At 37.0% G+C, this 22,162-nt stretch overlaps 1 long non-coding RNA gene across 1 annotated transcript in view; it reads left to right on the top strand.

The window, feature by feature from the left end:
- Window positions 1–22,162, top strand: part of LOC105088733 (uncharacterized) — a 155,807-nt gene that overhangs the window by 17,121 nt on the left and 116,524 nt on the right. The window contains exon 2 of the long non-coding RNA XR_010381694.1: window positions 7,680–7,764. This is a non-coding gene — a long non-coding RNA (uncharacterized LOC105088733). The remainder of the gene's footprint in view (window positions 1–7,679; window positions 7,765–22,162) is intronic.

A 22,162-nucleotide genomic window follows, 5' to 3' on the forward strand; every position in this document is an offset into this window, starting at 1 on the left:
CTGAGACTTTATTTTTTTAGAGCAGTTTTAGGTTCACAGCAAAATTGAGGGGAATTTTCAGAGATTTCCCACCTACCTCTTGCTCCCCGACATGCGTGGCCTCCCCCATTATCAACATCCCCCACCCGGGTGGTACATTTGTTACAACTGATGAACCTACGTTGACACATTATCATCACACAAAGTCCATAGTCTACGTTAAGGATCACACTTGGAGCTGTACATTAAAGGTTTGAATAAATACATAATGTCATGTTTCCATCCTTATGGTATCATACAGAGCATTTTTACTGCCTTAAAGATCCTCTGTCCTTAGCCTGTTCATCCTTCCCCACTCTGCAAACCCTGGCGACCACTCATCTTTGTGTTGTCTCCATATTTTTGCCTTTTCCAGAATGTCATATACTTGGGATCGTATAGTATGGAGACTTTTAGATTGGCTTTTTTCACTTAATAATACACATTTAAGGGCACGCTTCACTGGACTCCATCATTGCGTGGGGCGCCACGACCCTCAGACCCCCGTGGTTGTGGTGGGCTATCACAGCACTTACCCTGCATTTAGCCAGAAGGATTTCAATTCTACATTTCACTTTTCCAGTTGATTTAATTTCTGTAAATGGCAAAAAGTAACCACTTTTTTATAGCTGATACCAGTGGCTCATTTTCTCTTTTTTGAAGACTTTGAAATGAAGGCTTGCTTGTTTAGAGAAATGAGCAGTTTTCAGACTTTCAAACACTTATGTCCTCTCCAAAATCACTGATTATGCAAGGATTTCATTTCAGTATTAGTTTAACATTTCATATTAATGGCCACCTGTTGCCAGATGGAAAGTAATGATGGCATCCAATGAAGTATGCCCTTACCAGTGCAGTGCATGGCTCTCAGGGTTGCTTTGGGAAAACAGACCTCTGAGTGTTTTCAGCAAAAATTAATTACTTTGGAATGAATCTGCCAGTTTTCCTCCAAGTGGCTAAATGTCAATAAACTTGAAAAACTCGTCTTCCTACAGATTTTGATATTAGTGCAAGTGTGTGTGTGTGTGTTTGTGTGTTTTAGGCTAAAACAAATGATCAGGAATATTAACCCCTCTCTGGCAATATGCCAATTCAAAGGGACTTAAAAAAGATTTTAGTGAAAGATCTGCCCATAAAATGTCTTTTAGGATCTGAGCCATAATAGGGGTTATCTTTACAGCTGCCCTTGTAGCTTTTCTTTGACAGTATATATGGGAATAACTGAAATCATGACTCATTGCTTGCTGAAAGAAGGGTGTCTAGGACACGGAGTCCAGGTGGTCTTGATGGTGGCAAGAGAAATTTGACTAGTATTTGCTAGTCAACCCTGATGAGAGAAACTAGGGAGAAATGGTAAAATCTGGTGCTTATTTGACCTTTAAAATTTACCTTAGACTTTTTTTAACATTATTTTTGTTGAGTCATAGTCATTTCACAATGTTGTGTCAAATTCCAGTGTATAGCACAATTTTTCAGTTATACATGAGTAAAATTTACCTTAGACTTCTTGAAAAACATTTCTAAGTTTCAAAAAATCTTTGAGAATTAACTTGGAACTTCAGCTCTTAATCAGATCAAATAAAACTCACTCTTCTCTCTATATGTATTACTACCATTCATTGGAAGGTTTTGGTTGTTTTTATAATTTCCATTCTCTAATCCTCATATTGTTGACCTACAGGAAAATTTTCACTCCTTGTCTTAGCTTGTGAATATCCAGAATTGTGTGTTTTAAAAAATTATAAAGCAAATAATTTAGTAGAAAAATATCTAATACTCATAAACTGCCCTTCTCTTATATCACTAATCCCTTTGGTAATCTTTTTTTTAATTGAGATATAATTGACATAAAGAACTCTAACTTTAGTGTATAAAATAATGATTGGACTTACATACATAATGAAATGATTATCACAATAAGTTTAGTGAACATCCATTATCTCATATAGGTACAAAATTAAAGAAATAGAAAAAAATTTTTTTCTTGTGATGAGAACTCTTGGATTTTCTCTCTTAATTTTTGTATATAGCATACAGTGGGTTAATTATATTTACCTTTGATAATCTTTGATAATCTTTATGTCTCTTTTAAAAAGTTGTAATTGGGTTGTTACTATTTTGTGTTCTGCCATTTTCACCTTCTATTAGTTTACATGTCTCCATTAATCATTATGACCCACATGTGTGTGATTTAAAAATCCACAAAATATATGTTCATGTTAACAATTAATAAAGCTTATTTGCTTAGCCATCATAAAGTGTTTTTAAGAGGATTAAATAAATGCTAATATCTCTAGAGGGCTTAGTACTTTATCTTTCATAATAAGTGCTGAATAGACATGTATGAAATAGATAAACTGCTTTATCATTGGTAACTTTTGTCTAATATTTTTCTATTATAAATAGTACTTCATTGACTATCTTTAGCTATTAACTCTAAAATAAATATTCTAAGATAGTTCCTTGGGATATGGTTTCCCCAAAGGAAAGAAAGAGGCTCTGGTTGCTTTAATAGCTTCTGCTGTGCATTATTCTCTGAGCTGTAGCAAATCCATAGTGCAATTAGTAATGTCCCTGTTCACAGTCCCATCAACTTTGGATTTTATAATTTTTGCTTATTTTGCTAACTTGTCAGGCATGTTTTTGGACTACTAAGCAATTTTTCTCAAAACATGGGGCCTGAAACTTCTGCATCAGAATCACTTGGGATGCTTATTAAAAATTTCAGAAACCTAGCTTTCTTGCAGATCTGCTCAAAGTGCCACTTGAGACAGGATCTGAAAATCCCCATGTTGAACAAGCTTTGAAGGCAGTTCTTCAAAATGACTTCCTTATAATTATCTTAATTTGTATTTCTTTGACTGAGAATAAGGCTTGGCATAATATGCTAGACCTGTAGGTATTGTGGGGAACTGACAGGATTTTACAGTAGTAAACAGATCTCTCAAATCCTTGCTCCTCCTCTGCACATTCCTCTGTACTTCCCTCATCTAAGATAGTGTCAGTGATTATCTTTTAAGCTAATTTGTTGGCTGTGGTTTGATACATACTATTTAAGAGAGCCAGATGTTAGCGAAGTCCAAATCTTAATATTTTAGGGAATACACAAATTGCAGTTGCATCTGATTTAGCTGTTTCAGGTATTTTATTATTGTAATACCCACATAAGCTCATGTTGGAAAATGAAATGGAGAGTGTAGTAGTGAGGTCATCAGAAGTGACTGGCTGTACCTTTATAGAAGGAATAGTAGTTTCCTAGGAATGAAACAGGAATATAATACCCTAGTTAAGTAAAATAATTAAGACAGTGCGATTAACAAAAAGGCTTCTCATATTTGTATGTACAACAGTATTATTGTACCTCATTAAGTCAGTTTCAATTTGTGAAGCTCTAAAATTTACTCTATTCCTGGAACATCCCCTTTATTTTTGTTAATAAGTGATTAGTTAAAAAAGAAAAAAAAAAGCATGGAAGGACTGAGGAATAAGTGTGTGAATGGGCAGGGGTAAGTGTCAGAAATGAAGAAATTTCATCAATAAAGAGTGGTTATCAGTGGACTCAGAAATATACTTAAGGACATAAAGAGATATTGATGAAAGAGTAGGTTATAAAAATCAATAATGTAACTCTGTTGCAGGCACAGCAAAAAAAAAAAAAAAAATAGTGCTTTGTTTCTGTACCTCATACAATCTTTCTACCCAAGTATGTCCAGACAAGAATTAAGCCAAAATGAAGAAATATAGCAATGAAATGATAAACTGTTGTTTCTCAACCTTAAAAAAAGCAGAAGGACACTCACAATAAAATCAAGAAAGGAATGGATTTATTTAGGAAAGTTTCTTTAGGAGGCCATTTTGAGAAATGGAATGAAATTATGGAGAAACAAAACAGGATTGCATTTTTCTTGCCCTTACTAAGCAGAGCCTCTCACCAGGAGTGGAAGAGAACTGACACTTCTCCAACACCTCGTGTGGACAGGCGAGAGGCTTTAATATACTTTTTTTTTTTTTCTCATTTAATTTTCTAAAAAAACTGGTGAGCAAGCAGTAACATCCACATTTATAGGTTCCAGACAAGGCACAAAAGCTGAAGTACTGGGGAACTGTGCACTAGCAGAGAGATGCTTAACTTAATCATTTGGCCTGATCCTCAGAGCTTTTTAATGTGCTTTCCACTCCTTACCATATCCCTACCCAGAGGAGTCTTCATGTCTTTCATCCTCAGGGATTGTCAGTATTCCTAATCTCCTGTGTGTGTGTGTGTGTGTGTGTGTGTGTGCGTGCACGCGCACGCATGTATGTGCATATTGAATATATAATATATTCATTTTGTAACTTAATTTTTCATCAATATCTTTTTACCTTATTAAAATTTCTACCACATCATTTGAATGAATATATTCCTATACAGGTACCATAACTTGTTTAACTAAGAGAATTTTAAATATAGAATCAGTTGAAACTCAGTGGGAAAATCATTCTCCTGAACTGGGCATAAGCATCTCTTTTTCTGAATCTGTGTCCTTTGCCACTGACCTTGGCTGGACTGGGGACTGGTCACACAGCATTTCAGCTTGTCCATCTCTAGAATATCTGTTGACTACTCATCATGGTGATGTTTCATAGCTGTATTATGAGGCAAATCATAAAAACTCAGACCTATAAGTGACAGTGATTTAGGTTTATACAATTTTAGAGGTAGAATGGATTTGAGAAATTATCTAGACTACCATCTGATTTTATACAAAGAATAACCGAGGTCCAGGGAACTTAATGCCTCGCCTAGGTTTATGAGGGTAGAACCAACATTGGAATCTGGTTCTCATATCCTAGTTTGATGCTGGTCCTACTTTATCATAACTACTTTCCAAAGAGATAACTTTTCTGGACAGTGAAATAATAATAATAATCATTGTATTATGCTTTCAAACTCACTATATTTTCTGATTGAATTTTCTTAACAACTCTCGAAGGTATACCTTATGTTTCCCTTTTTTTCCCCACTGGGAACTAAGGCTAAGAGAGATAAAGATAAGAGATAAAAAAAATGTTGTGAGGCTACAAAGTTACAGAGGTGGGTGAACTCATGGAAGTTATGTCAGATATCACAATAAGTCCTTTATATGCATTACCTTGTTTCATCCTCACTTGAGTGAGATACTGTATAATACTCACCTGAATTTTAGTCAGGTTGCAGTCACCCATCTAGGACATTACATAACTGGGATTTAAATCTATGTTGCCTGACTCCAAAGCCTGCACTCTTAATCACTTTATCCTGTTACATTTATATGTTAGTTCAGCCTTTTTATTAAGTTTTTTTTTTTTCATTCACCAAACAATTATGAAGGTTCCTTTTGTGCAAGGCTCCATGCCAGGAGCTAAGAAGAAAAACAAAGACAAAAAGACATGGTCTGGGCCCAGGAGAGAGAGTTTGAGATGTAAAAATATTACTCTGTTACAAGAACTTTGATAGAAGAAGGTCAGGGAGAGGGGGGCTATTTAATTTATACCACTGATTCCTTAGCATTGAATGCCCTTTCCAGAAACATGTGACTCATAAAGATGAGTATGAGTAGGCCTAAAGAAACAAACTTTGATCCTCAAGTTGAAGTCTGGTCTCTGTGGTTGGTTCAATGGCTGATCTGGCAAACTGTCATGCTACTTAATAGCCCTGCCTGCATCAAGGTTCTTCATAAAAAGGAGGTAAGAATATTGACATGTCGCTTTTGATGCTGGTAAAGATTAATAATGAAAATGACCAGGGAACATTTGCTAAATGTTAGAAGCCCTAATACTCAGTCTTAATCATCTCATTAATTATAGACTGAGTATAACTCAGATTTTTTAAAGTAAAATTATTGCTGTGTGCATTAGTCTCCTTGGGCTTCTATACCAAAATGTCAAAGACGGGGTTGCTTAAACAAGAGAAATCTGTTTTCTCATGATTTTGGACGCTGAAAAGTCCAAGATCAAGATCCAGGCCAGTTCAGTTCCTGGTGAAAGCTCTGTTCCTGGTTTACTGATGGCAGCCTTCTTGCCATGTCCTCATATGATGGAGAGAGAACAATCTTTCTCTTCTTTTTCTTATAAAGCCACTAATTCCACCATGAGGGCCTCACCCCAATGACTTCATCTAACTCTAATTGCCTCCCAGAGGCTCTGTCTCCAAATACCATCACCTTGGGATTAGGGCTTCAACATACAATTTTTGAGGGGATATAATTCAGTCCATAGCAGTGGAATTGCACAATCAACAACAGTATGAAACAAATAATATGATCACATATTTATTGTTCTGTTTAAGCCTGAGGAAACCACATTACCTTCCATGTTTGTCTTACACCTCTATGTATTTTTATTTTTACTGTGATGTCTCTCAAAGGTTTAAATGAAAAATTCAGTTATTTGTTTAGGAGCTAAATTGAGTGACATGGAGAAATTGGCAACACTAAAAAAGTAAGGAAGCATGCCCCTCTGCTATGAGTTGCAAATGAGAAACTTCTGCCCAAAGCCTTGGAACCAAATTAAGAATTAGCATAAAAAGTTAAATACCAAAGTCATGCCTTAAAGCTGCTAGTGACATTTGACTATATAGGTCTAATTTGGGAATATGTTTGCAGCTAGAGTTAAGATTTTATTACAGTGAGTTGAATTTAGAATTAATAATCAGAATAAGAGACTGGTGAAGACTTGAAATCAAATGTTAGCAGTGAACAACTATTTGGAGATAACATGATACTGTGATTTTCTATAAATTGCAATATCTTATTTGATTTTCTAGGCAGAGCAAAAGCAGTATTGAGTAATAAAGAATGATGGATTTTAAGATTGGGGGTTTAAAGCTTGAATTCCACCAGCCCAATATATCTGGACAAATCACTAAGTCCTCTGAATTTTCTCATATACAAAATGAACCTTTTTCTTCCTTCCTTCCTTCCTTCCTTCCTTCCTTCCTTCCTTCCTTCCTTCCTTCCTTCCTCCCTTCCTTCCTTCCTTCCTTCCATTATTTATTAAGGAGTCTATTATGTGCCCACTGAGGGCACCTGTATTAAGGGAAAAAACTCTCAAAGCTAAAAAAAACCTTTTTCACAAGATAGATTTCAATAAGATTTTGTATGAGAAAGAGCTGTAAAAGTGTTCAACATTTTAAGTATGCTAAGTACTTTTCCCTTTGGAGTCGACTTCTGATTTCAGGATTAATGAGCCAGGGGAGTTTTGTTCATGCCCTTATTAAGGGAAATAAGATCAGTGACTGAGATAAGTTGAAAACTGAGTTCATTAAACCAAATAATTTTTTATAGTTCCTCAAGTCCTCTACAGTTTCAGAACAATTAAAATAAGCAAAGTATTACTAATTGTGCATTCTGAATTTTAGAAAAAGTTGAAAATATACCTCATTCAGCCTTATCATGTGTTGTGAAAGTTACCGTAAAAATCCACCAAGCCGCAGAGGTCAATAGCAGAATCATCAAAATGACTCGTGTTTGCACTGTTATTCTGACCATCATTGCATCATATTAATTGCATGCCTCCCAGGCATTGTAAAGCCAGTCATTGGACTTCTGATTCCTGAACGCTGAGTTCTTGGGGAGGTTGTGATCATGGTGATGCCTAAGCCCATGTCTTTTCTAACCCTGCCCCATTCTTGCTCTTTATAGTTACCTGATTCAGTATATTGGACAAGAAAAGAAATCACACCTTCCAGTTTCCTCTGAGAAGCCCCTTGGGATGTAGCGGGACAGAGTGAGTCTTTGCTTATTAATATGTATTTTCCTTAAATGCCTCAGAAATTAATGCTGCTTCTGAATCACTAAAGCAAATTACATCCATCTATCATAAAAGTTCTAAAACATGTCTCTTCTCCAGAAACACAGAGAGGGACATATCCCAAAAGTATACTATAAAAGCCTCTCTTTCATACTGGAGTTGCTTGAAATTAAGAGCTACATAAATTGAATTTCAAATTAAACAGGACTACCAGTAATTGCTCAAAATGGGATTCCAGGTTTGTGGTTGGCAATACTGAGGCAGGTTTACCAAGTCTGATCTTGTCCTTGACATTTTGACTACTTTTTTCTCTTAGGAGATCCAGGGGCCAAAATCATGTTCTATAAATCCATGCCTACTCCATTCAGGTTTTGACAGCTTAGGGGGAACAAACCCTTCTAATATGATTGTTTTGCTCAGGACTACTTAGCCCGATACTCAAAATTGTCAGACTGCCTATTTACCAATAAGAATTTGGATCATTCTTGGAACTTTATTGGGAAAAGAGAGGCTTGAAGAAACTAAGTTCAGTTTTAGTAGGAAACCTGCAAAAGTTAAGCTTTTTGTTTGTTACTAGAGTTTTACAAGAAGTTTTTGATTAAAGAAAACAGCTGTGTAACAGAGTTCCATTTTAAGCAGATACCTTCATTGTTGATAGCAGTCTCAGGAGAATGAATCAGTGCCTTTCTCTGAGCAGTTGGTTTGTTTTTATCTCAAAGGAATCTGTGTGCTTTAAAACTGATGTTTCCTTCTGCGTTTTATATACCAGAAAGATTAGTGCCCAAATTCATAGCTCACTTTTTGCAAATGTATCAGACTTTAGAGCAAGTAGTTTGAATATAAACAGCACTCCTAATTCTTTATTTTCTTCCTTTACTTTTACTTATCCAATTCATCCCACTTAAAGCAAATATATTTCATCTTGATGCATTGTATCTTTTTAAAGATTTTCTTAAGTATTTTTCTTGGAACAAGGTGGAGTATAAATAATAATTATTCATAATAACGGTAGCAGGGTCAGTGAAAGCGTACAAGATGACAAATATTAATATTCAAAAACTAAGTGCCATTGGGTAATCCTGAAATAAATTACTTCAGGCTGCAGTTTAGAAACAAAGTCCTGCTAGTTTCTTGTTCAGTTAATTCTGAAGTACATGTAAATTCTGGCTACGAAAGGCTGGAGAAAGGATGGTGAATTCTTCTATTTGTTTTTTTAAAAAAACTTCCACATAGAAGAGCAAGGACTCAATTCTCTATAGACCTTGCCTGATTGCTGCTTATTTCCTCTTTTGGCAATTAGTACTTTTGAAGATTTTGGGGCCAGGCCAAGGCTGGTAATGATTAGTTTGTGCCATTCTGTTCATACCTGTCAAACTGTTGAAAACTATTGAAGTACTTCCATTCCTGTTGGTAGAGAGACCTTGCCCTGAGCCTTTAACCCTGTTAGTACCTATGTGTCGTCAAGGCCACTTACATCCCTGAGCTTTGCCTGCAGCTCATCAACTAAAGGGTTAATGCCTGACACACTAAGTAGCCTCTGGTACCCTGCTCCATTCTGGTTGGTCAATACCCCAACATAATGATTTTAAAGATTTTGAATATCATCCCTGGGCTAAGTCTACATGTGCAAACCAAGGTAGAATCTTGGGCAAGGGACTGGTAAATTGGAATACCAAAGTGGTAAAATAAAAAAGTCCAGATCCTCTGTCTTAAAAAAAAAAAAAAGACTGAAGATTAGAGGGAGTATTTAAAATGGTTTTGGATAAAACCTTCAACTAATTAATTATCCAATCAGCAAGCATTTTGGAGTTTTTACTGTCTTTATCACTGAGCTAGGCATTTTAGAAGCTATAAAGTAATGTAATACCTGGTTGGGGAGGTGACAATATGCCTCTGACAAGATAACTATCCTCAGGTAAGTAATATATGTTATAGATTTCAGAGGATGGAAAGAATACTGATTGAGTATAATTAAGATTTATTGTGGGAGGTAGGACTTGAACTGAGTCTTAAAGAATGAGAAAGGTGAAGATAAAGTTAATTCCATTCTGCAGAATCAGAGCCAAGGATTGTCTTCATATGTAGTGGAATCATAGAAAGAACCTAACATTGGGAATCAGATTCGAGTCCACATCTCAGCCTTGCCACTTGCAAGTTGTGTAATGTTTGGAAGATCACTTAATCTTTCTGAACCTTAATTCAGCATTATTATGAGAATAGAATAGTATTGTTGTTTGCAACTTATTAGTGGTAATAAGCTTATCTACATAATTATTTTTTGCCACATCTCTGTGAAATTAAGAACCCTAGTGATTGTTTTTGCATCCCTGTCTGTTATCAGCTCTAGATGCATGGACATATGTGTCTCTGGAGTGGCCACGTTGCCCTAAGGTGTTAGCAAGAACTTTTAGGGAAAGCAGTACTTGCCTTCCAGATGGTCAGTTTTAGGTTGTCTTTGAATTCACAGGGTAATCACGCAGGATTCCATTTTTGCTTAAATGAAGAGATGTAGAGTGAAGAAACAGCGGCTTAAATTTTCTTAACAAATATGTGAAGGTGGTGATTAAATTCCCTCATTTTGCATTTAGTTATGCTCCTGTTTAGGTGTGCAGACCTGACTTCTTGACTGCAGGTTTCCAATAGCAGAATTTGGTGCTCTCGGAGCAAACTTAAGAGAAAGCCAAACCCGAAGCCCATTGTGTTTATACATGTTAAAACAAAACAAAACTAAACTGTGAAGAGCCTGTCACATGTAATTGTAATTACAAAGATGTAGACGAATCTGTTTCCTAAAGGATGCAAACAAGCTGTGAGACCTCTTTGTAACACATAATATGTTAAGAAACAGCTGTTCAGAAATGCCATTATAATGCTGGTTCTTGGGATGGGTCTTATTACATTTACATTTGTAAATATTTATTGGATGGAGAATATGGATAAAATACCACAGAGCTTTTTCCTTAGGCTCTGGGGTTTGAGTTAAATTTTAGCTCTTTTGCATGGCATTTGGTTTTCTTTTCTTCCATTGGTTTCTGACTATGTGGAAACTGAAACTTCCCAAGAGTTTTTTTAGGAAGCAGAAACGTTTCTTGAAATCAAATAAAAGTCCCATCGTGGGCATGTATTCTGAATTGCTTTTAGGGAATTGCTTTAAGGGGATGAGAGAAAGACAGAACGGAAAGGTGAGATGTATTCTCTTCCTTTCCCTTATATCCATGTTGATTATGGACATTCAGAAAGCTTACTGAGAGACAATTATTTGAAATTCAGATAGCCTTCAAAACACTAAACATATATGTTATGGGGCTTTTATAACTAATAACTTTTGCTGCAGAGGGTTATTGTTTCTTGGGAATTTCTTATGCCTTGAATACTCTTGAGAATCTTGTAAGAGGAAAAGGCCAGCCAAACGTGTACCATAGCACTTGAAAATTCAGATTCAGAACACTGGAATAGAGTATAAATGCATGTATTTGGGGGGAAAACTTACAGTGGAGTGAGAAGAAAGAAAGGGGCAGCATACAGAAACCCCTGCTGATTCTAAGAGCTCCGTGTTTTCATTTTCATTTCTCTGTTCTATTATAACTTGGATTGGAGATTAGGTCCCCTTTGGCCGTCTTTGGACATTTTAACTGCAGGTTTACCTAAATGCCATATTGAGCAAGGAGACCTCAGGGCAGCATTAGATGAGAATATCAGAAGAATTTTTTAAAAAAGAGTTGTGCTTCCAGTTTCCAGAGTTTTTTATATTGCACATTAGGTAGTTCACCGCTCCATCCCACCCCCCATCCCCCACCACCCCACGATGGAACTCATCTATGATGGAGTGACTGAGAGGAAAACAATGGATGCCTCTGCCCTGCATTATTTAATTCTTAAAAATAATACCTCACTTTTCACATCGCCTTTGGTATAACTGACAGGAGGCCACTACATTAGTCAATTATCCCTTGCATCTTTTTTCCAGGCACTTTAGAGATCAATTTCTGGGTAATCAATATGATCCTACAGGCAATCAGTTTGGTCTCTGGTTGCTTCTGGACTGTAAGATTAAATCTAGCTTACAGGATGTTGCAATACACAGCCCTCCTTTACATTTCTATTTATTTCCAATCATTGCTAGTAGCATTGAATCTTAGGGTTTTGAGAATCTTAAACTGAATCTTCTCTACAATATCTCTATCCACTGACCATCCCAGCCAAGAATTTGGCTGACTGTTAGGAAGTTCTTTCTCATGGAGAATGAAGTTCTATTTTGTCATGCTGCCATGTTCGAAGCTGCTTAATTCTACCCTCTTGGTACCTTGTAGTATTATAAGTTTTCTACCACAAGGCAGCCCTTTGAAAACCAAAGATAGTTGCATTTAAAGTAAATGATAGATTCCTTTCCTCATTTTCTTATCAGATCCAGAATAATAGTCTTGAGCTTTCAGTGTTAGTGTTCCTCATTCCAACTCCTTTGGGCCACCAATTTCACCTATTTTTTCATGCATTCTCTCATTGCTACTTCTATGTCAGGGTATAGTCAAGAAAACCGAAAACTCACTAGGGTATTTCACAAGATAATTGAATAGAGAGGATTGGTTAAACAGGAAGATTGAAAAAAGCAAAACGCAAATACCCAGCTGTAACGACTGCAGGATGCAGTTGTCCCTCTGGGGCTGGGGGCATGTGAAGGCCTAGAGTTTACTGGAGGGGTCTTACAGAACTGAGATTGAGGAGGGGGTGCCGTCTGGGCTGCTTCTGGTTGCTCGGGAGCCTCAAGAGGAGCTTCAGGGTTCTGAAGGCTGCTGCTACCTTAGTAGCTCAGGAGGGAGCCTGTGATGGTGGCAGTCAGACAGCTGGGAAGAGGATGGTGCCCGTGGGTCCTGGCACCTTGGCAGCTTGGAGGAGTCTCAGTGCTTGAATTAGGGGAGCTACCTGCCAAGTGGTCTTATCCATGGGGAGAGGATGGTGACCCTGGCTCTGAGAAGTCACAGGCTGGCCCCAACAGGACCATTTCTGGTGTTTCAACCTTCCTCCAGCACCTCCTATCTACAGCACCTAACAGGAAGCCAACTGGCAAAAGAGAAATATATTTTGCAAACTTCTAGCCCCAGTTTCCCCAGAGTAAAGGATGGATTTAGAACTGAGATAAAATGATCAGAAAATTCCTTTTAAAAACTCATTTTTCTTAACTTTAGTTAGAAACTCAAATAAAGGTGGATCAATTTCAATTATATTTTCAAAGAAGGATTAAATTCCTAATGTGAATGTTTGCCTATTTATTCATATGCAGCCACACAGGAAGCGTTGCTCCTGTCAATCCTGTTTATTTTGCTTGGGGTTTTTTTTGTTGTTGTTTAACTTTCCTGTAAATCAAATTTCCTCTAGCTTGAAGATTATGAATTTCTTCTTTGGAGACTTCTTCACATCTCAGATGTTTTCCCTCCAGTGTCTAATTTCATGGAATATAGACTATCAGAGTACAACTTAACTACTAAAACTCAAATTACCAAAATAGAAACACTATAGACTTAACTGGCTTGGGGAGTTAAAATTGGAGTAAAATTAGCACCACTGACCTCATTCAAAACCTCTCTTGTCTGAGTGCTAAGGATGAAAAAAAAAAACATATATTGGTATTGAAATACAACCTTCTCTCTTTGAAGCAAAGTGACAGAACATTTTTCCGTGTGACAGCCTTGATTTTCTCCTTCGTGTGGGAGGCTGTAAATTCATGCTTTGGGAATGCAAAGAAAGAGAACTTTGCCATTCTCCAACTTTTTCTAGGCTTTCCTATTGAGGACTGTTGAGACCAGTGAAAGATGAGGAAGGCAATTTCCTGATCTTGAAAATGCTTTTCTTTTTTTCTTGCTATAAAATTAAGAGCACCAGTTTGGGAATTTTCATTACCTATTTCTAGTCCTAACTCTGCCTTTAAAGACTGAGACTATTTGCAAATAGCTCTTTGAGCCTCAGGTTTCCCCTATGTGAGACAGGAATATGGGCAGTGATGTCTAAGGTTTTTCAGTTTTAATAATCTGAGCAGAACAAGACGTTCTAGAATGCTCTTCCTTTTGTTTTCTCTTTTCGAAGTAAGGGATTTGAGAAAGAGAAGAGAGGAGGAAATGTAAGGTTCAATCATTGTGATTTCAGTGTTAGTCTTCCCCCCACTTTCTGAATTTCAGTGGACTATGGAGTTGAAAGTCTCTGTGACATTTCAGCATCAGACTTTGGTTCAGATTCCAATTTATGTCTAATAAGTTGTGACTATAAAAGAGGGATAATAAAACCTGTCCCAAATCTTTTGAGGAAAACACAGGATAATAAATAAAGGTAAGGCATCAGCATAATCCTTGATACCCATAATATTAATAAAATGGTTGATCACAATTGCTAACTAATAGTCCTGCTTGTGTTTCTCTGGTCTACTGGCACGCAACGCAGCCGTAGCCATTCTTGCCCACTGGCTTCCATGCTGGCATCTGGCCAAATCACAGAGTGCAGTCCAAGCCTCATAGGTGCTGCTACATTTAATTAGTCTAGACTTCTGTTTTCCCCTGTGCACATGTGGGCACAGGCAGGTGCCCGTGGTGGAGAGCTAGTAAGGGGATTCCACTCTCTTGTATTTCATCTCCTAGTATGTAAGAATTTGGTGATAAGACTAGTCTTTTTCTGCTGTAGAACAAAAGAGAAACCCAAATTCTTCTTAAAGTCTGGCTGGGTATCCAGATAGAATATGAGGATGGAGGAAAGACACTGCCTCATTGACACTCATGGAGACTGGTGAGGCTGTGGAATAAATCTTGGAGCTTAGGAGTAAAAGGCTGGTTCTGCCTCTAAACCACATCTTCAAACAACACAACATTATATCATGATTTAGTGATTTATTGACGTAACTTCATTGTGAATGAGCTTTTTTTTCTTTTCGTAGTAACATCTAGTGAAAGTATTACTTAAAAATTTAAGAAACCAAGATCAAGAAAGTTTCCATGTCCTATTCCAGAACACTGATGAGTTTAGGTAACATTAACAATGGAAAGTTCCTCTGAGTTCATTTTTCAAATTCCAATGGTTTACCCTGTTGGAGGGCGTGATGTCTGTCCCAGCCGCCTTTGCTGTGGGCCCCTAGTCTCACTGCCCTGAGGGCTTCAGTGCAACCGGGGATGCCAGGCCACTTGTGCCTTCTTGGTGATGCCTCTTCCCGTGCTGGTGGCGGGCTCCAGAACAGCGGCGCCTGTGTCTGAGGCTGCTGTGCCCATCACAGCTCAGGCTCCTTGTTTCCTCACAGTGCCGCGTCCCCTGTCCCCACCCCCACCTATTCTGAACCCTTCAGCAGCCCGGCACAGCAAGCTTGACAGGACCTGTCTTCCTCGACTGTTAATTTCACAGCCGGATGAGTAGAAAGGTAATTTATATGGGTCGGTCAGATTTAAAATGCTGCTGTGTCTCCTGACGAGGTGGAATGAGAGGATTTAAAAGAATTATTAGTGTGGTCCAGAGCCCCAGTCTGCGGTCTCTTCGACACAGTCCTATACCTTTTCCATTTGGTAAATGCCCCACGTGGCCTCCACATGTTGACTGTGGATTACAACCAAGATGAGAAGCAAGCCACTGGGGGAAGATTTTTGTTTTCATTTATTTTTAATTAATTGCAAACTTCCTCTTTCATTTGGCTTGCCACGCTCTGCAGATCCTGGTGACACAGGGGCTCTGCCAGTATTAGGTGCCGAACCGTGAGAGGCTTAGAAGTACCAGCCAGCTGCTTTGCACTTGGTCCTCGGGGAAGGTTTGCAATACATTTGCATGCTTGGAATTCACTTTCAAAAAGGATCCAACTGGTGTTGCAGAAATCCATGTTTCTCCTTTCTTAATTCTCTCCTTAACTTATAATATTTATAATTATAAAACTTTATTCAAAACATAGTTATTAATTTTTAGTGAGTAAATAGAGCACCTAGAGGCACTTTAAGGTGAAAGTCCACAGTTTTCTTACCTTTCAGGTTTTTACTGAAATCTCTAGAACTAGTAGGTTTGTATAAGGAAAGGATGATGTTGAACAGAAGAGCCCCCAAACCCCCAACCAACCAACCAACCAACCAAACAAAAAAAAAAAAAACACAAACACCAAAACAAAAACAAAGACCAGGGGCTTGGGAATCAGCCACAGCTGTTTTAGAGTCAGATAGATGTGAGTTGCATCCTGGCTCTGCTGCTGAATAACTGTGTCACCTTGGGCAAAATTATTTAACAACCCCAATACTCAGCTTCTTCATCTGTAAAATAGTTGTAAAAACTAAATATGACATTATATATGAGGCACCTTGTACCTATGTTCCATGCTGTATAAATGGTAGCAATTTATTAATATAATTAATAGGAGAACAGAAGCATGAGTATCAAAATACTGAATCGATGGGTGTTACACTCTAAATTGAAAACTTGTCATTCTGGCAAGATGGTCAACTAAGATAACAGACATCCTCTAGCTACAAACACCTAGAAAACAGGAAACTATGTAACAATAACAACAACAACGAAGTATAATTAGCTGTCTGAGCCCCCAAGGAAGAAATGGAACTCTCCCCATGTGTAATAACTGAAGAAAGACTGGAAACCTGAATGGCGATTGAGGGAGGCTAACTCTGCCTTGGGGCGGAGCAGTGGGTCCCTGGGAATCCAGATGCTTGGGGTTTACCCTTGGATGGAGTCAGGGGAGGGTCCTTCCCTTGGGTCCAGGCAAGGAAAGGAAGGTAAAACCGGACTGCTGCCTAGAGTCAAGCCCCTGGGAGTGTTTTCTGTCTAGGTGAAAAGGTGGCCTTAAAAAAACCCACCCAGGCAGCATGGGGACATAACGTGTAAATCTAGAAGCTGAGCAAAAGTAAAGATGTCTCTCCTGGAAATCACAAGCCCTTGCCTTTGCCTCACTGGAGTTTGGGTTTGATTTAACAATTCTTACTTTGTTTGGGAAACCACAAACCTAGACATTTGTATGTAATCTGTCCAAAGAAAATGAGTGAAATAATAAAATAAATGAAACAGAAAAGAGAAGAAACAATAATGAATGTCAACAAAACCAAACATTGGTTCTTTGAAAAGACAAAATGGGAAGATTTTGAGCAAGACTTATAAAGAAACAGAGGGTAGGCATAGATAAACTATATCAAGAATAAAAAAGACAATTACAGATTGAGTGTGTGTGTGTGTGTGTGTGTGTGTGTGTGTGTGTGTGTATTTGGAAACTGTATGATCATAAATTTGAAAGCTTTTGTCAAAAGAATAAAATTCTAAAAAAAAATCCAAATTTACCAAAATGACTACACAAAAGATGAACGTTTTTATTACTGTTAAATAAATGGGATCAGCACTTTAAAAAAAAAATCCAGATAAAGTTAATCAGACCCAGAGGGTTTTACAGACAAGTTCTACATGTTTAAGAAAGATATAATTACTTTTTACACAAAATCTTTCAGAGAGTAGAAAAGAGGAAATACTCTTATCATTTGTTCCATAAGGACAGTAAACATCTGAATCCCAAACTTGTCAGAACCATAGTAGCACAAAAGAAAACTACTGGCTAGTTGAATTTATGAAAATTATGCAAAATCATAAATATTAATTTAAAAATCCAAAAATGTACTAAAATATATAGCATGACCAAGGAGGGTTCATGTGAAAAATACCAAAACAAATCTAGTAACGTTATTCACCGTATAAACAAATTGAAGATGAAAAACAATTATCCTAACAGATTCAAAAGAATTATTTGATAAGATTCAGTACCTATTCAGGGTAAAAATCAAAGCAATCCATACATTCATACTAAAACTGGAATAGGAGGAAACTTACTTAATCTGATATAAAGTATCAACCAAAAACTTACAGTAAATATCATACTTAATCGGGAAACATTAAAATGCCATGTAAACTGCTTGTAAATGGTGCTTACTATCACCACTTCATTTTATTATTGTACGGTAGATTTTAGCTAGTGTAGTAAAACGATTTAATTAATTTAAAAAATTTTAATGTGAAAAAATCAGAAATAAAAATAAAAATAGTCATTATTGCTGATGATATGATTTTCTACACAGAAAAATATAAGGAAATCTATAAACTGTTGGTACCAGTAATAGTTCAGCTAGGTTCATGGATGCAAGATCAATGTAAAAAATCAGTAGTGTCCCTTCATACCCTCCATAAAATGTAGTAAATGTACCTGAAGGTAAATGTAACAAAAGAAGTGCAATGATTTTATGAAGACAATTACAAAATTCTACTGAAAATCCTAAAAGAGTTAAATACATGGAGAAGAGACTATGAAAGGACTGGGAGGCTTACTATTAGAAAGATAGTAGTTCTCTAAATAATGATAAAGGTCTCTAATTGATTTGTCAAATTAGTTTCACAGAACTTTATAAGATGGCCCTAAATATCATATAAATGCAAAAAGAACCAAGAATGGCCCAAAATAATTTTATAGAAGGAGATGGAGAATAGGATGAGAAAGAGAAGGAGAATAAAAAGAAGAGACACTACCAGGAGTAAAATTTACTATATAATTATATTCAATGAAACAGTTATGTACTGGGGACAGACAAACAGACCAATGGAAGAGAACAGAGTCCTAGGAACAGACCTATCTCTATGTAGATGCACAGAGTAGAGTGGCCTTTAAAAACCCACAGGGGAAAGTTGGGCTGGTCAGATATAGTGCTGTGACAATGGGCTATCCTTGGAGAAAAGGATGTTAGACTCCTACTTAATGCCATAAATGAAAATAAACAGCAAGACTGATTAAACACTAAATGTGAAATACACACCTTTAAAATTTTCAAAAAATAATATAGAGTAATATTTTACAATGTCAGGTAAGAGAAATTTCTTAAGCAACAAATAAACATAGCAAAATAAAATAGTGACAAACTTGACTTAACTAAATTAAAAACCTGTGCATGATAAAATATACCATAAACAGAGCTAAAAGCAACCCACACTGAGAAAAAGACATTTTCCATCTATGTAAGTGACGAAGGAATAGTATTCAGAATATGTAAAGTCTTCCACAGATCAGTAAGAAAAAGAAAAATGACCCATTAGAAAATGGGGAAAGGGTATGAAAAAGCAGTTCACAGATGGGGAAATGGAGTATTTCATACCAAATGAAAATATACTCAACCTCATTGATACATAAGGAATACAAATTAAAATAATATAAGATATCTTTTCCTCCCCAAGAGGTAAGAAAGAGACTTCTGATATCACCACATGTTGGTGTGGATGTGGGGAAACAGGACTCAGGTAATGCTAGCAGGAGGATAAATTGGCACAACTACTTTGGAAAACAGTATTTCATTATTAATATGCATGGAAATTCTAGAATTCTAAAATTCTGATTCTAGGTATTCAGCTTACAAAAACTTTCATACAGGCGCACAAGGTGTCATCCACTAAGATTTCATTGCAGCACTGTTTACAAAGTGAAAAAAATGAAAACAGTATAACTGTCCCTCAGTAGGAGACTAGAGAGAGAAGCTGAGCTTATTTATGCAATGAATGTTATACAGCATTTATTCACATATATAAATATGAAAAAACTCTCATGAGTAGCATGTTTAATGAAAAACAAGCTGTAAAAAGATATATGCAATAGTAGTATCCTTTATGTAAACTTAAAAAAATCAAACAATAACATGCATTATCTATGCATATATGTATATGTGATAAAATAGAACAAATTAAAAGGCAAAGATACATACATACTTGATTAGGGTGCTTGTCACTGGAAGAGAGGCAGGAGGGCATGTTCCCGATGGATCTTTGGGCCTGTATGTTTTATGTCTTAAAAAATTTAAATAACAAAGAGGCATGTTAAGCAAATATGGTAAAATAATGTTTTGAATACGGTGACTGAATATGTGATGGTTTTACTTTTTCTGTATTTTTCTATTTCTTGCAATATGTTATGAGTGGAACCAAAAGTTTAAAAAGATAGTCAAAATACTTTATATGTTTCAGACAAAGCTAAGACCCTCCCTCTTCCTGTGGAGGTTTTGATATGCCTCCAGTTCCATCACCAGTCTTTGAGAATCATTGATACACATGGGATGAAATTGTTCCCTGCCAGTATTTTGTTACAATTTACTACTTATAGTTTTTGTTATCAAAGCAATAGCATTTTCATTTTCCCAATTTGGAAGTATATTCTAATATTAATTACGACTTTTTAATCTGAACATGCCTTGTGGATATGCTCTCTCCAGCCCCATCTCACCTTGCCCAGTTGTGAACGACAGATAAAAAGAATTAGTGGTGCACGTATATTTTTCTGGAAAGCTCATTAACAGAAAGTCTGTGAGATAAGGGAACAAGTGTCAGAACCAGAGCCAGGAGTCCTGGCTTCTCTTTCTGTTTAGTAACTGTAGGACAGTTTTCTTAACTTTTTTGTGCTGCAGTGCTTTTTGTTTTGTTTTTTTATCTTTAAAGTGGAAATGTGGACTTATCTCTAAATCCTTTCCAGCTCTTGGTTTTGTAATTTAATTAAATATGTGAGTGAAGTCAGTCATAAAACTAAGTAGTGACTGGAATATGTGAACTGAGAAGCCAAAGGCTCCCTTGTCTCGCAGTACCTCTTCCTCTGTCTTTGCCAGAGTGCCACTGTTTTGGATTAAGGTATTGAAGGCTGCAATTTGAAAACAAATGTTTTCTGAGGAAGTTATGCCATTGTTGTTTATTAATGCGTTCATAGAACTGACTTTTAAGAAAAGCATGTCAAATTGCCTGCTCCCTGATAGATTCTGGGACATAGGGCAAGAAGTTTTGATCAAAGGTGAGCTAGAAAAGGGCTCGTAAGCGCTGCCGTAAAGGAGATCCTTGCTGCTGTTATGAAGGATGCAGAGGGCACTGTGTGCTTGGACACAATGGATCCTGAATGCGAGGGGAGGGGAGAAAGGGGAGGATGGGGCAGAACTGAAGACAGGCATTGCTACAGTTCATGAGGGCAGCTCCCAGAATCATGACTTAAATTCCAGTTAGTAAGGAACTACTTCTTGGAGGCAGAAGATGTTTAGACTTTTTTTTTTTAAATCAGGAAGGATGTTTTGAAATCTTTGGATCTGTGGTGGGGTGGTATTCCTATCTTAGGGTGAAGATGAAGAGGAGCCATTGGTTAAACTGCCATAGGAAATACCCCAGCAAGGGTGCCCCTACAGCAGTTCCGCGACCGTGAAACTGAGCCTAGTGCTCTGTTAGGATTAGGCTAAGGCTACATTAGATTTAAATTAAAAAGGTAGAGGAAAGGGTGGTTCAAAAACTTTAACAACGAGCAATCTAGTCTTTTATCATATAGGAACTTTTCAATTGGTTGGGAACTTTTCAAGGTTTCTACAGGAGTGATTTAAATGTAATTTCCTGGAGTCTTAATTGCTAATTATTTTAACTAAGAGCTCTAAATTAAACATTCTCTATTTTGAAGGCTTTAAGGAATTTAAAGCAATTGCTGTCACTGGAAACGTGTTTAGTATCTGTTCTCAGGAGTGGAATCTAATCAGCCACGTAAGGGTGGGTGGTGGCCTCAGAAAGACAACCAGAAGCATCAGCCTTAATTGTGTTGGGAACTCAGTGTCCACTTGAGTGCAGTATCACCTTTGACTGGTGGAAAGTTTTGGAACTTAAAACTCAGTGAATTCAAAAATCATTTTAAAATTTATTTTCTGACAGGCTGACCTGGTCTATTAATCAACTCTTAATAAAAAAAAAATTGAGATTGGTAATATGGAGCTGAGAAAGCCACATGTCGATTTTTTCTACCTGATCGTACCCTACATGCCATGCTTTCAATTAGTTATGCTGCTTCTTTGTCAGTCCCACCAAGGAAGCTAGCAAGCTATCAAGTACTTACAATAGTCACTCCCTACCAAGTGAGTAGGTTGTATACTTGAAAGTATAGGCATTTCAATACTTAAGACTGCATGGTTCAATCAGATGCTTTAAGAACATAGACAGCTAACCCATTGTGCTATTTTTAAAATGTCCTACTAAAATTTTATATTCCCATATTCAGGTGCCCTAAAGAGTTTTAGAATAAAATGTTTGAGTTACTATAACAAGAGGTTGAAGAGGATTTTGACTTGTGCTCCAAGTTTTAGCAAGTCCCCAATCTGTGTAGAGAAGGTACTGGGTACCTAGAATTCTGAATGCAGGGAACCAACAGTTTCTGGGATCAAACAACTTTCTGCAGAAAATAAGTCTTGCAAATACAATTTCCCTACCCCCGATCAATAGAAGAGGACTTCTGGGGAGAGAGAAGGAGTTCCCTTTTGGGAAATTCAGCGTTCCTGAAGAAGGCTGCACCCCACTTACATTTTGTTTCCCAGTTGAATATTTGCTTAGC

The sequence above is a fragment of the Camelus dromedarius genome, chromosome 7 (genome assembly GCF_036321535.1).
Source record: "Camelus dromedarius isolate mCamDro1 chromosome 7, mCamDro1.pat, whole genome shotgun sequence".
In the NCBI taxonomy this organism is placed as follows: Eukaryota; Metazoa; Chordata; class Mammalia; order Artiodactyla; family Camelidae; genus Camelus; species Camelus dromedarius.